Source organism: Halictus rubicundus, unplaced genomic scaffold (genome assembly GCF_050948215.1).
Source record: "Halictus rubicundus isolate RS-2024b unplaced genomic scaffold, iyHalRubi1_principal scaffold0043, whole genome shotgun sequence".
Lineage (NCBI taxonomy): Eukaryota > Metazoa > Arthropoda > Insecta > Hymenoptera > Halictidae > Halictus > Halictus rubicundus.
In genome coordinates, this window is record NW_027488584.1 from 684,234 (window position 1) to 698,638 (window position 14,405).

Below are 14,405 nucleotides of genomic sequence, written 5' to 3' on the forward strand. Positions count from 1 at the left end.
CGGTCAAAGCGTGAGTAGCAAGACTCAATCTTTTCGAAGAAGGCAGTTTTTCGGTTATCTGTTCGACGATATTACACCACTTTTTGGCATCCTCACCAAGGTCCTCGCCACTAAATTCAGGAACTGCGTCAACTTCTTTGGTAGCACCTCCGTCACAGGTAGTCGGCGCTGAATTAGCCGTATAAGTCTCCATAAACTTCCGAAAAAGGGTTTCAAACGAAGGTGTACCTTCACTCGAATTCGCCATTTATTCGGTTGGCACGCAACAACGTACACAAATGTTCACACACGCAACAACGTACGCAAATGTTCACACACGCGACTCAGGATGACTTTCACGAACGGGCGCGTTGAATTCTATCCCGCTTCCGATGTTAGAAAATTCTTACGACCTGCCCTTTTCCGAGGTTCTGGGGTAAGTGCTGAGCGGTCTAACACAGTCCTCTTACCAGAAGGCACCTTTGCCTTTCCCCACTCCGTGGCCAGATCCTTCATAAGGACTATCTTTGTTCTTTAAGATAGCAGTACGACGTCGGGTCGTCTGCCATACTTAAAGATTCCTAACTTTCCAAACATATGTCAACGAATGCGCCCCATCGAGTACCTGAACAACTTCGAGTTGCCAGACATCATCTGGGGTTTGTCCGTCGACAGGAACTACAGCTTCGAGAGGCTACGCGAACCCTCGACCCTACCATAAATTAACCGAAAGCGGACTAGCGTCGGGCTATCTGCCTTCGATTTCTTTCAAAAACAAACTGTCGCTAACAGATAGGATAGAGGATAGGATAGGATAGAGGATAGGATAGGATACAGGATAGGATACGATAGAGTATAGGATAGAGGATAGGATAGGATAGAGGATAGGATAGGATTGAGGATAGGATAGGATAGAGGATAGGATAGAGGATAGAGGATAATATAGAGGATAGGATAGGATAGAGGATAGGATAGGATAGAGGATAGGATAGGATAGAGGATAGGATAGGATAGAGGATAGGATAGGATAGTGGATAGGATAGGATAGAGGATAGGATACAGGATAGAATAGAGGATAGAGGATAGGATAGGGGATTGGATAGGATAGAGGATAGGATAAGTTAGAGGATAGTATAGGATAGAGAATTGGATAGGGGATTGGATAGGATACAGGATAGGATACGATAGAGGATATGATACGATAGAGGATAGCGTAGGATAGGGGATATTATAGGATAGAGGATAGGATAATATAGAGTATAGAATAGGATAGAGGATACGATACAGAATAGGATACATGATTGGATAGGATAGGGGATATTATAGGATAGAGGAAAGGATAGGATAGAGGATAGGATAGGGGACTGGATAGGATAGAGGATAGGATAGGATAGAGGATAGGATAGGATAGAGGATAGGATAGGATAGAGGATAGGATAGGATAGAGGATAGGATAGGATAGAGGATAGGATAGGATAGAGGATAGGATAGGATAGAGGATAGGATAGGATAGAGGATAGGATAGGATAGAGGATAGGATAGGATAGAGGATAGGATACGATAGAGTACAGGATAGAGGATAGGATAGGATAGAGGATAGGATAGGATAGAGGATAGGATAGGAGATTGGATAGGATACAGGATAGGATACGATAGAGTATAGGATAGAGGATAGGATAGGATAGAGGATAGGATAGGATAGAGGATACGATAGGATTGAGGATAGGATAGGATAGAGGATAGGATAGAGGATAGAGGATAGGATAGGATAGAGGATAGGATAGGATAGAGGATAGGATAGGATAGAGGATAGGATAGGATAGAGGACAGGATAGGATAGAGGATAGGATAGGATAGAGCATAGGATAGGATAGATGATAGGATAGGATAGAGGATAGGATAGGATAGAGGATAGGATAGGATAGAGGATAGGATACGATAGAGTACAGGATAGAGGATAGGATAGGATAGAGGATAGGATAGGATAGAGGATAGGATAGGGGATTGGATAGGATAGAGGATAGGATCGGATCGGATTGAACATAGGATAGGGGATTGGATAGGATAGAGGATAGGATAGGATAGAGGATTGGATAGGATAGAGCATAGGATAGGATAGAGGATAGGATAGCATAGAGGATAGGATAGGATAGAGGATAGGATAGGATAGAGGATAGGATAGGATAGCGGATAGGATAGGATAGGGGATAGGATAGGATAGAGGATAGGATAGGATAGAGGATAGGATAGGATAGAGGATAGGATAGGATAGAGGATAGGATAGGATAGAGGACAGGATAGGATAGAGGATAGGATATGATAGAGGATAGGATAGGATAGAAAATAGGATAGGACAGAGGATAGTATAAGATAGAGTATAGGATAGGATTGAGGATAGAATAGGATAGAGGAAAGGATAGGACAGAGGGTAGGATAGGCTAGAGGATGGGCTAGGATAGAGGATACGATAGGATAAAGGATAGGATAGGATAGGATAGGATAGTGGATAGGATAGGATAGAGGATAGGATAGGATAGAGGATAGGATAGGATAGTGGATAGGATAGGATAGAGGATAGGATACAGGATAGAATAGAGGATAGAGGATAGGATAGGGGATTGGGTAGGATAGAGGATAGGATAAGTTAGAGGATAGTATAGGATAGAGAATAGGATAGGGGATTGGATAGGATACAGGATAGGATACGATAGAGGATATGATACGATAGAGGATAGCGTAGGATAGGGGATATTATAGGATAGAGGATAGGATAATATAGAGTATAGAATAGGATAGAGGATACGATACAGAATAGGATACATGATTGGATAGGATAGGGGATATTATAGGATAGAGGAAAGGATAGGATAGAGGATAGGATAGGGGACTGGATAGGATAGAGGATAGGATAGGATAGAGGATAGGATAGGATAGAGGATAGGATAGGATAGAGGATAGGATAGGATAGAGGATAGGATAGGATAGAGGATAGGATAGGATAGAGGATAGGATAGGATAGAGGATAGGATAGGATAGAGGATAGGATAGGATAGAGGATAGGATAGGATAGAGGATAGGATAGGATAGAGGATAGGATAGGATAGAGGATAGGATAGGATAGAGGATAGGATAGGATAGAGGATAGGATACGATAGAGTACAGGATAGAGGATAGGATAGGATAGAGGATAGGATAGGATAGAGGATAGAATAGGAGATTGGATAGGATACAGGATAGGATACGATAGAGTATAGGATAGAGGATAGGATAGGATAGAGGATACGATAGGATTGAGGATAGGATAGGATAGAGGATAGGATAGAGGATAGAGGATAGGATAGGATAGAGGATAGGATAGGATAGAGGATAGGATAGGATAGAGGATAGGATAGGATAGAGGACAGGATAGGATAGAGGATAGGATAGGATAGAGCATAGGATAGGATAGATGATAGGATAGGATAGAGGATAGGATAGGATAGAGGATAGGATAGGATAGAGGATAGGATACGATAGAGTACAGGATAGAGGATAGGATAGGATAGAGGATAGGATAGGATAGAGGATAGGATAGGGGATTGGATAGGATAGAGGATAGGATCGGATCGGATTGAACATAGGATAGGGGATTGGATAGGATAGAGGATAGGATAGGATAGAGGATTGGATAGGATAGAGCATAGGATAGGATAGAGGATAGGATAGGATAGAGGATAGGATAGCATAGAGGATAGGATAGGATAGAGGATAGGATAGGATAGAGGATAGGATAGGATAGAGGATACGATAGGATTGAGGATAGGATAGGATAGAGGATAGGATAGAGGATAGAGGATAGGATAGGATAGAGGATAGGATAGGATAGAGGATAGGATAGGATAGAGGATAGGATAGGATAGAGGACAGGATAGGATAGAGGATAGGATAGGATAGAGCATAGGATAGGATAGATGATAGGATAGGATAGAGGATAGGATAGGATAGAGGATAGGATAGGATAGAGGATAGGATACGATAGAGTACAGGATAGAGGATAGGATAGGATAGAGGATAGGATAGGATAGAGGATAGGATAGGGGATTGGATAGGATAGAGGATAGGATCGGATCGGATTGAACATAGGATAGGGGATTGGATAGCATAGAGGATAGGATAGGATAGAGGATTGGATAGGATAGAGCATAGGATAGGATAGAGGATAGGATAGCATAGAGGATAGGATAGGATAGAGGATAGGATAGGATAGAGGATAGGATAGGATAGCGGATAGGATAGGATAGGGGATAGGATAGGATAGAGGATAGGATAGGATAGAGGATAGGATAGGATAGAGGATAGGATAGGATAGAGGACAGGATAGGATAGAGGATAGGATATGATAGAGGATAGGATAGGATAGAAAATAGGATAGGACAGAGGATAGTATAAGATAGAGTATAGGATAGGATTGAGGATAGAATAGGATAGAGGAAAGGATAGGACAGAGGGTAGGATAGGCTAGAGGATGGGCTAGGATAGAGGATACGATAGGATAAAGGATAGGATAGGATAGGATAGGATAGTGGATAGGATAGGATAGAGGATAGGATAGGATAGAGGATAGGATAGGATAGTGGATAGGATAGGATAGAGGATAGGATACAGGATAGAATAGAGGATAGAGGATAGGATAGGGGATTGGGTAGGATAGAGGATAGGATAAGTTAGAGGATAGTATAGGATAGAGAATAGGATAGGGGATTGGATAGGATACAGGATAGGATACGATAGAGGATATGATACGATAGAGGATAGCGTAGGATAGGGGATATTATAGGATAGAGGATAGGATAATATAGAGTATAGAATAGGATAGAGGATACGATACAGAATAGGATACATGATTGGATAGGATAGGGGATATTATAGGATAGAGGAAAGGATAGGATAGAGGATAGGATAGGGGACTGGATAGGATAGAGGATAGGATAGGATAGAGGATAGGATAGGATAGAGGATAGGATAGGATAGAGGATAGGATAGGATAGAGGATAGGATAGGATAGAGGATAGGATAGGATAGAGGATAGGATAGGATAGAGGATAGGATAGGATAGAGGATAGGATAGGATAGAGGATAGGATAGGATAGAGGATAGGATAGGATAGAGGATAGGATAGGATAGAGGATAGGATACGATAGAGTACAGGATAGAGGATAGGATAGGATAGAGGATAGGATAGGATAGAGGATAGGATAGGAGATTGGATAGGATACAGGATAGGATACGATAGAGTATAGGATAGAGGATAGGATAGGATAGAGGATACGATAGGATTGAGGATAGGATAGGATAGAGGATAGGATAGAGGATAGAGGATAGGATAGGATAGAGGATAGGATAGGATAGAGGATAGGATAGGATAGAGGATAGGATAGGATAGAGGACAGGATAGGATAGAGGATAGGATAGGATAGAGCATAGGATAGGATAGATGATAGGATAGGATAGAGGATAGGATAGGATAGAGGATAGGATAGGATAGAGGATAGGATACGATAGAGTACAGGATAGAGGATAGGATAGGATAGAGGATAGGATAGGATAGAGGATAGGATAGGGGATTGGATAGGATAGAGGATAGGATCGGATCGGATTGAACATAGGATAGGGGATTGGATAGGATAGAGGATAGGATAGGATAGAGGATTGGATAGGATAGAGCATAGGATAGGATAGAGGATAGGATAGGATAGAGGATAGGATAGCATAGAGGATAGGATAGGATAGAGGATAGGATAGGATAGAGGATAGGATAGGATAGCGGATAGGATAGGATAGGGGATAGGATAGGATAGAGGATAGGATAGGATAGAGGATAGGATAGGATAGAGGATAGGATAGGATAGAGGATAGGATAGGATAGAGGACAGGATAGGATAGAGGATAGGATATGATAGAGGATAGGATAGGATAGAAAATAGGATAGGACAGAGGATAGTATAAGATAGAGTATAGGATAGGATTGAGGATAGAATAGGATAGAGGAAAGGATAGGACAGAGGGTAGGATAGGCTAGAGGATGGGCTAGGATAGAGGATACGATAGGATAAAGGATAGGATAGGATAGGATAGGATAGAGGATAGGATAGGATAGAGGATAGGATAGAGGATAGGATACAGGATAGGATAGGATTGAGGATAGGATAGGATAGAGGATTGGATAGGATAGAGAATAGGATAGGATAGAGGATAGGATAGGATAGATGATAGGATAGGATAGAGGATTGGATAGCATAGAGGATAGAGGATAGGATATGATACAGGAAGGGATAGGATGGAGTATAGGATTGGATAGAGCATAGGACAGGATAGATGATAGGATAGGATAGAGGATAGGATAGAGGATAGGATAGAGGATAGGATAGAGAATAGGATAGGATAGAGAATAGGAACGGATGGATGATATTATAGGATAGAGGATAGGATATGATAGAGTATACGATATTATAGAGGATAGGATAGGATAGAGGATAGAATAGGTGATTCGATAGGATAGTGGATAGGATATGTTCGAGGAATGGATAGGATAGAGAATAGGATAGGATAGATGATAGGATAGAGGAAAGGATAGGATAAAGGAAAGGTTAGAGGATAGGATAGGATAGGGGATACGACAGATGATAGGATAGGATTGAGAATAGGATAGGATAGAGGATACGATAGAGTATTGGATAGAGGATAGGATAGGATAGAGAATAGGATAGGATAGAGGATAGGATAGGATAGAGGATAGGATTGGATAGAGGATAGAATAGAGGATAGGATAGGATAGAGGATCGGATAGAGGATATGATAGGATAGAGGATAGGATAGGATAGAGGATTGGATAAGGTAGAGGATAGTATAGGATAGAGGATAGGATAGGGTAGAGGATATAATAGGATTGAGGAAAGGATAGGATAGAGGATAGGATAGGATCGAGGATAGGATAGGATAGAGGATAGGATAGGATAGAGGATAGGATAGGATAGAGGATAGGGTAGAGGATAGGATAGAGGATAGGATACAGGATAGGATAGGATTGAGGATCGGATAGGATAGAGGATTGGATAGGATAGAGAATAGGATAGGATAGAGGATAGGATAGGATAGAGGATAGGATAGGATAGAGGATAGTGTAGAGGATAGGATAGAGGATAGGATAGAGGATAGGATAGAGGATAGGATAGGATAGAGGATAGGATAGAATAGAGGATAGGATAGGAGAAAGCATAGGATAGGATAGAGGATAGGATAGAGGATAGGATAGAGGATAGGAAAGGATAGAGGATAGGATAGAGGATAGGATAGAGGATAGGATAGAGGATAGGGTAGGATAGAGGATAGGATAGGATAGAGGATAGGATAGGATAGAGGATAGGATAGAGAATAGGATAGGATAGAGAATAGGAACGGATGGATGATATTATAGGATAGAGGATAGGATATGATAGAGTATACGATAGGAGAGATGATAGGATAGGATAGAGGATAGGATAGGATAGAGGATAGGATAGGATAGAGGATAGGATACGTTAGAGTACAGGATAGAGGATAGGATAGGATAGAGGATAGGATAGGATAGAGGATAGGATAGGGGATTGGATAGGATAGAGGATAGAATAGGATAGAGGATAGGATCGGATCGGATTGAACATAGGATAGGGGATTGGATAGGATAGAGGATAGGATAGGATAGAGGATTGGATAGGATAGAGGATAGGATAGGATAGAGGATAGGTTAGGATAGAGGATAGGATAGGATAGAGGATAGGATAGGATAGAGGATAGGATAGGATAGAGGATAGGATAGGATAGCGGATAGGATAGGATAGGGGATAGGATAGGATAGAGGATAGGATAGGATAGAGGATAGGATAGGATAGAGGATAGGATAGAGAATAGGATAGGATAGAGAATAGGAACGGATGGATGATATTATAGGATAGAGGATAGGATATGATAGAGTATACGATAGGAGAGATGATAGGATAGGATAGAGGATAGGATAGGATAGAGGATAGGATAGGATAGAGGATAGGATACGTTAGAGTACAGGATAGAGGATAGGATAGGATAGAGGATAGGATAGGATAGAGGATAGGATAGGGGATTGGATAGGATAGAGGATAGAATAGGATAGAGGATAGGATCGGATCGGATTGAACATAGGATAGGGGATTGGATAGGATAGAGGATAGGATAGGATAGAGGATTGGATAGGATAGAGGATAGGATAGGATAGAGGATAGGTTAGGATAGAGGATAGGATAGGATAGAGGATAGGATAGGATAGAGGATAGGATAGGATAGAGGATAGGATAGGATAGCGGATAGGATAGGATAGGGGATAGGATAGGATAGAGGATAGGATAGGATAGAGGATAGGATAGGATAGAGGATAGGATAGGATAGAGGACAGGATAGGATAGAGGATAGGATAGGATAGGATAGAGGATAGGATAGGATAGAGGATAGGATAGGATAGAGGACAGGATAGGATAGAGGATAGGATAGGATAGAGGACAGGATAGGATAGAGGATAGGATAGGATAGAGGATAGGATAGGATAGAGGATAGGTTAGGATAGAGGATAGGATAGGATAGAGGATAGGATAGGATAGAGGATAGGATAGGATAGCGGATAGGATAGGATAGGGGATAGGATAGGATAGATGATAGGATAGGATAGAGGATAGGATATGATAGGATAGAGGATAGGATAGGATAGAGGATAGGATAGGATAGAGGATAGGATACGTTAGAGTACAGGATAGAGGATAGGATAGGATAGAGGATAGGATAGGATACAGGATAGGATAGGGGATTGGATAGGATAGAGGATAGAATAGGATAGAGGATAGGATCGGATCGGATTGAACATAGGATAGGGGATTGGATAGGATAGAGGATAGGATAGGATAGAGGATTGGATAGGATAGAGGATAGGATAGGATAGAGGATAGGTTAGGATAGAGGATAGGATAGGATAGAGGATAGGATAGGATAGAGGATAGGATAGGATAGAGGATAGGATAGGATAGCGGATAGGATAGGATAGGGGATAGGATAGGATAGAGGATAGGATAGGATAGAGGATAGGATAGGATAGAGGATAGGATAGGATAGAGGATAGGATAGGATAGAGGATAGGATAGGATAGAGGATAGGATAGGATAGAGGATAGGATAGGATAGAGGATAGGATAGGATAGAGGATGGGATAGGATAGAGGATAGGATAGGATAGAGGATAGGATAGGATAGAGGATAGGATAGGATAGAGGATAGGAGACGATAGAGGATAGGATAGGATAGAGGATAGGATAGGATAGAGGATAGGATAGGATAGAGGATAGGATAGGATAGAGGATAGGATAGGATAAGGGATAGGATAGGATAGATGATAGGATAGGATAGAGGATAGGATAGGATATAGGATAGGATAGGATAGAGGATAGGATAGGATAGAGGATAGGATAGGATAGAGGATAGGATAGGATAGAGGATAGGATAGGATAGAGGATAGGATAGGATAGAGGATAGGATAGGATAGAGGATAGGATAGGATAGAGGATAGGATAGGATAGAGGATAGGATAGGATAGAGGATAGGATAGGATAGAGGATAGGATAGGATAGAGGATAGGAGACGATAGAGGATAGGATAGGATAGAGGATAGGATAGGATAGAGGATAGGATAGGATAGAGGATAGGATAGGATAGAGGATAGGATAGGATAAGGGATAGGATAGGATAGAGGATAGGATAGGATAGAGGATAGGATAGGATATAGGATAGGATAGGATAGAGGATAGGATAGGATAGAGGATAGGATAGGATAGAGGATAGGATAGGATAGAGGATAGGATAGGATAGAGGATAGGATAGGATAGAGGATAGGATAGGATAGAGGATAGGATAGGATAGAGGATAGGATAGGATAGAGGATAGGATAGGATAGAGGATAGGATAGGATAGAGGATAGGATAGGATAGAGGATAGGATAGGATAGAGGATAGGATAGGATAGAGGATATGATAGGATAGAGGATAGGATAGGATAGAGGATAGGATAGGATAGAGGATAGGATAGGATAGAGGATAGGATAGGATAGAGGATAGGATAGGATAGAGGATAGGATAGGATAGAGGATAGGATAGGATAGAGTACAGGATAGAGGATAGGATAGGATAGAGGATAGGATAGGATAGAGGATAGGATAGGATAGAGGATAGGATACGATAGAGTACAGGATAGAGGATAGGATAGGATAGAGGATAGGATAGGATAGAGGATAGGATAGGGGATTGGATAGGATACAGGATAGGATACGATAGAATATAGGATAGAGGATAGGATAGGATAGAGGATAGGATAGGATAGAGGTTACGATAGGATTAAGGATAGGATAGGATAGAGGATAGGATAGAGGATAGAGGATAGGGTAGGATAGAGGATAGGATAGGATAGAGGATAGGATAGGATAGAGGATAGGATAGGATAGAGGACAGAATAGGATAGAGGATAGGATAGGATAGAGCATAGGATAGGATAGATGATAGGATAGGATAGAGGATAGGATAGGATAGAGGATAGGATAGGATAGAGGATAGGATACGATAGAGTACAGGATAGAGGATAGGATAGGATAGAGGATAGGATAGGGGATTGGATAGGATAGAGGATAGGATCGGATCGGATTGAACATAGGATAGGGGATTGGATAGGATAGAGGATAGGATAGGATAGAGGATTGGATAGGATAGAGCATAGGATAGGATAGAGGATAGGATAGGATAGAGGATAGGATAGCATAGAGGATAGGATAGGATAGAGGATAGGATAGGATAGAGGATAGGATAGGATAGCGGATAGGATAGGATAGGGGATAGGATAGGATAGAGGATAGGATAGGATAGTGGATAGGATAGGATAGAGGATAGGATAGGATAGAGGATAGGATAGGATAGAGGACAGGATAGGATAGAGGATAGGATAGGATACAGGACAGGATAGGATAGAGGTAGGATAGGATAGAGGATAGGATAGGATAGAGGATAGGTTAGGATAGAGGATAGGATAGGATAGAGGATATCGATAGGATAGAGGATAGGAGAGGATAGACGGTAGGAGACGATAGAGGATAGGATAGGATAGAGGATAGGATAGGATAGAGGATAGGATGGGATAGAGGATAGGATAGGATAGAGGATAGGATAGGATAGAGGATAGGATAGGATAGAGGATAGGATAGGATAGAGGATAGGATAGGATAGAGGATAGGATAGGATAGAGGATAGGATAGGATAGAGGATGGGATAGGATAGAGGATAGGATAGGATAGAGGATAGGATAGGATAGAGGATAGGATAGGATAGAGGATAGGATAGGATAGAGGATAGGATAGGATAGAGGATAGGATAGGATAGAGGATAGGATAGGATAGAGGATAGGATAGGATAGAGGATAGGATAGGATAGAGGATAGGATAGGATAGAGGATAGGATAGGATAGAGGGCAGGATAGGATAGAGGATAGGATAGGATAGAGGATAGGATAGGATAGAGGATAGGATAGGATACAGGATAGGATACGATAGAGTATAGGATAGAGGATAGGATAGGATAGAGGATAGGATAGGATTGAGGATAGGATAGGATAGAGGATAGAGGATAATATAGAGGATAGGATAGGATAGAGGATAGGATAGGATAGAGGATAGGATAGGATAGTGGATAGGATAGGATAGAGGATAGGATACAGGATAGAATAGAGCATAGAGGATAGGATAGGGGATTGGATAGGATAGAGGATAGGATAAGTTAGAGGATAGTATAGGATAGAGAATAGGATAGGGGATTGGATAGGATACAGGATAGGATACGATAGAGGATATGATACGATAGAGGATAGCGTAGGATAGGGGATATTATAGGATAGAGGATAGGATAATATAGAGTATAGAATAGGATAGAGGATACGATACAGAATAGGATACATGATTGGATAGGATAGGGGATATTATAGGATAGAGGAAAGGATAGGATAGAGGATAGGATAGGGGACTGGATAGGATAGAGGATAGGATAGGATAGAGGATAGGATAGGATAGAGGATAGGATAGGATAGAGGATAGGATAGGATAGAGGATAGGATAGGATAGAGGATAGGATAGGATACAGGATAGGATACGATAGAGTATAGGATAGAGGATAGGATAGGATAGAGGATAGGATAGGGTAGAGGATAGGATAGGATAGAGGATAGGATAGGATAGAGGATATGATAGGATAGACGATAGGATAGGATAGAGGATAGGATAGGATAGAGGATAGGATAGGATAGAGGATAGGATAGGATAGAGGATAGGATAGGATAGAGGATAGGATAGGATAGAGGATAGGATAGGATAGAGGATAGGATAGGATAGAGGATAGGATAGGATAGAGGATAGGATAGGATAGAGGATAGGATAGGATAGAGTATAGGATAGGATACAGGATAGGATAGGATAGAGGATAGGATACAGGATAGAATAGAGGATAGAGGATAGGATAGAGGATGGGGACCGAGGGGATATGGGCTTAGTAGTGGTGACTCGGATCCACTACTAGGTATACCACAGTGGTGGTGGTCATATCCCTAAAATCCTCTACGCTCCACCTCCTCGTGGTGGTCCCTGGGAACACACACAGTTGTGTGTTGCTAACGGAGCGAGGGGTATTCCGCGGGAAGTAGTCCTAATGATGTGTGAGGCGATGCCGGCGGGATCTTCGGATCCTGGCAGGGCCTCCCTTGCCGGTAAGGTTCACACGGAGGGATGAAAAACCGCGGAATGGGTCCTGCGATAACGACCGGGGAGGTCGCCGCAGGGCCCTTGCCGTAATCCGGTGGTCATGTTTTACCGGAACGGTGGTCTTGCCTTAACCGGCCGGGCCGCGAGGATGATAACCTCTATAAAAAATCTCCAACCCTAAGCTTGGTGCGCGGTGAGAGGGTACGCCCTTGTTACAGGGCGTGGCTGGTCGGGTACATCAGCCACTAGCGCACCAACGTCTGGATACCTGGCGAACTCCAGCGGAAATTAGCCTTACCCGGGCAAGGAGGCTCTGCCCGGGCGGACGTGTTTTTTCCTGCCAATCTCGTGGGACCAGAAATGGAAACAAATAATGAAAAAAATCTCGATGTTGTGGGGGAGGCTGCCGATACGGCAGCAGCGACGGTGGGGGAAGAGACGGCAGCGGTCACTGCCGGGGAGGGGATGGCAGCGGTTACTGCCGGGGAGGACGCGGTCGTGGTCATCGCGGACGAGGACTCGGATGGGGATGAAACAATCATCTCCATCTCGAGCTCCGTCGGCTCGATCGTGACGCGCGGGGGCGCGGAGAAGCGGGGCGCGTCATCTGGGGTCTCTGACCCCAAGCGTGCCCGGTTAGAGGGGGGGCAGCACACCCGCGGCGGGTCGGTGTCGCGGACGGACCCCGGGGAGGGCTCGTCGGGGACGCCCATCATGGATCTGGCCCTCGGCGGCCGCGCCGAGAGGAGTCAGAAGAGGAGGGTCGGTAACCTCATCGAGCTGGGTGGGAGGATGCCGACAGCGCAGCTAGTAGGGGAGGTGGAGGAGGCGATGTTGAGGGTGGAGAGAGTCTCCACCGTCTCAAAGGGCCTCAAGGGGGACCTGGCTAAAGACTTGCGGGATTGTTCTGCAGTCGCCAGGGCCCACTGCACCACCTTGATGCAGCGGTGCTTTACCGGGATGGCGTGGCAGGGGAGCCAGGAGGTGGCCCGTCTCCGCGAGCAGAACGCGGCCCTCGCGAAGGAGGCGGGTGACCTCCGGTCGAGGCTCCGGTCAATGGAGGCCGGGCGGCGGGCGAACACCGACAGCGGTCGCCGGGCGGGACATGCGTCAATAGGGGAAGCGCCCCCCGCCACCTCGACAGCGGGGGTCCGTACGCGGGGGACGGAGGCGATGGGGTCGTCGGGGGAGGGAGTGGGAGTTTTGGACTCCGAAGCCCTGCTTCTCCGGGTCGGCGCGCTGATAACGGCCAGGAACCGGGAGCTAGAGGCCCGGATGGAGGAGCGGTTCCGGACGATTCTGGCCGGGTTGGCCCCGGCCCTCCGGGCGGAGGGTAAAGCGGCGCGCGAGGCGACACCGGTGGCTTCTCTGCCGGCGACGTCTGTCACCAAGGGGACTGGACCGGTGGTCGTGTCCAACGTGAGGGTGGTGCCCCCCGTTGTCATTCCGCCACCGGTCGTCCCGGCCTCGTGGATGGAGGTGACGAGCAAGGCGGCGAAGAGGGCCAAGAAGAAGATGGCCGCGGAGGAGGCTGCGGCGAGAGCAGTCGCGGCCGAGGCAGCTGCCGCCGCTTCACGGCTGCAGGCTGCGAGGGAGCCGAGGGCGGCG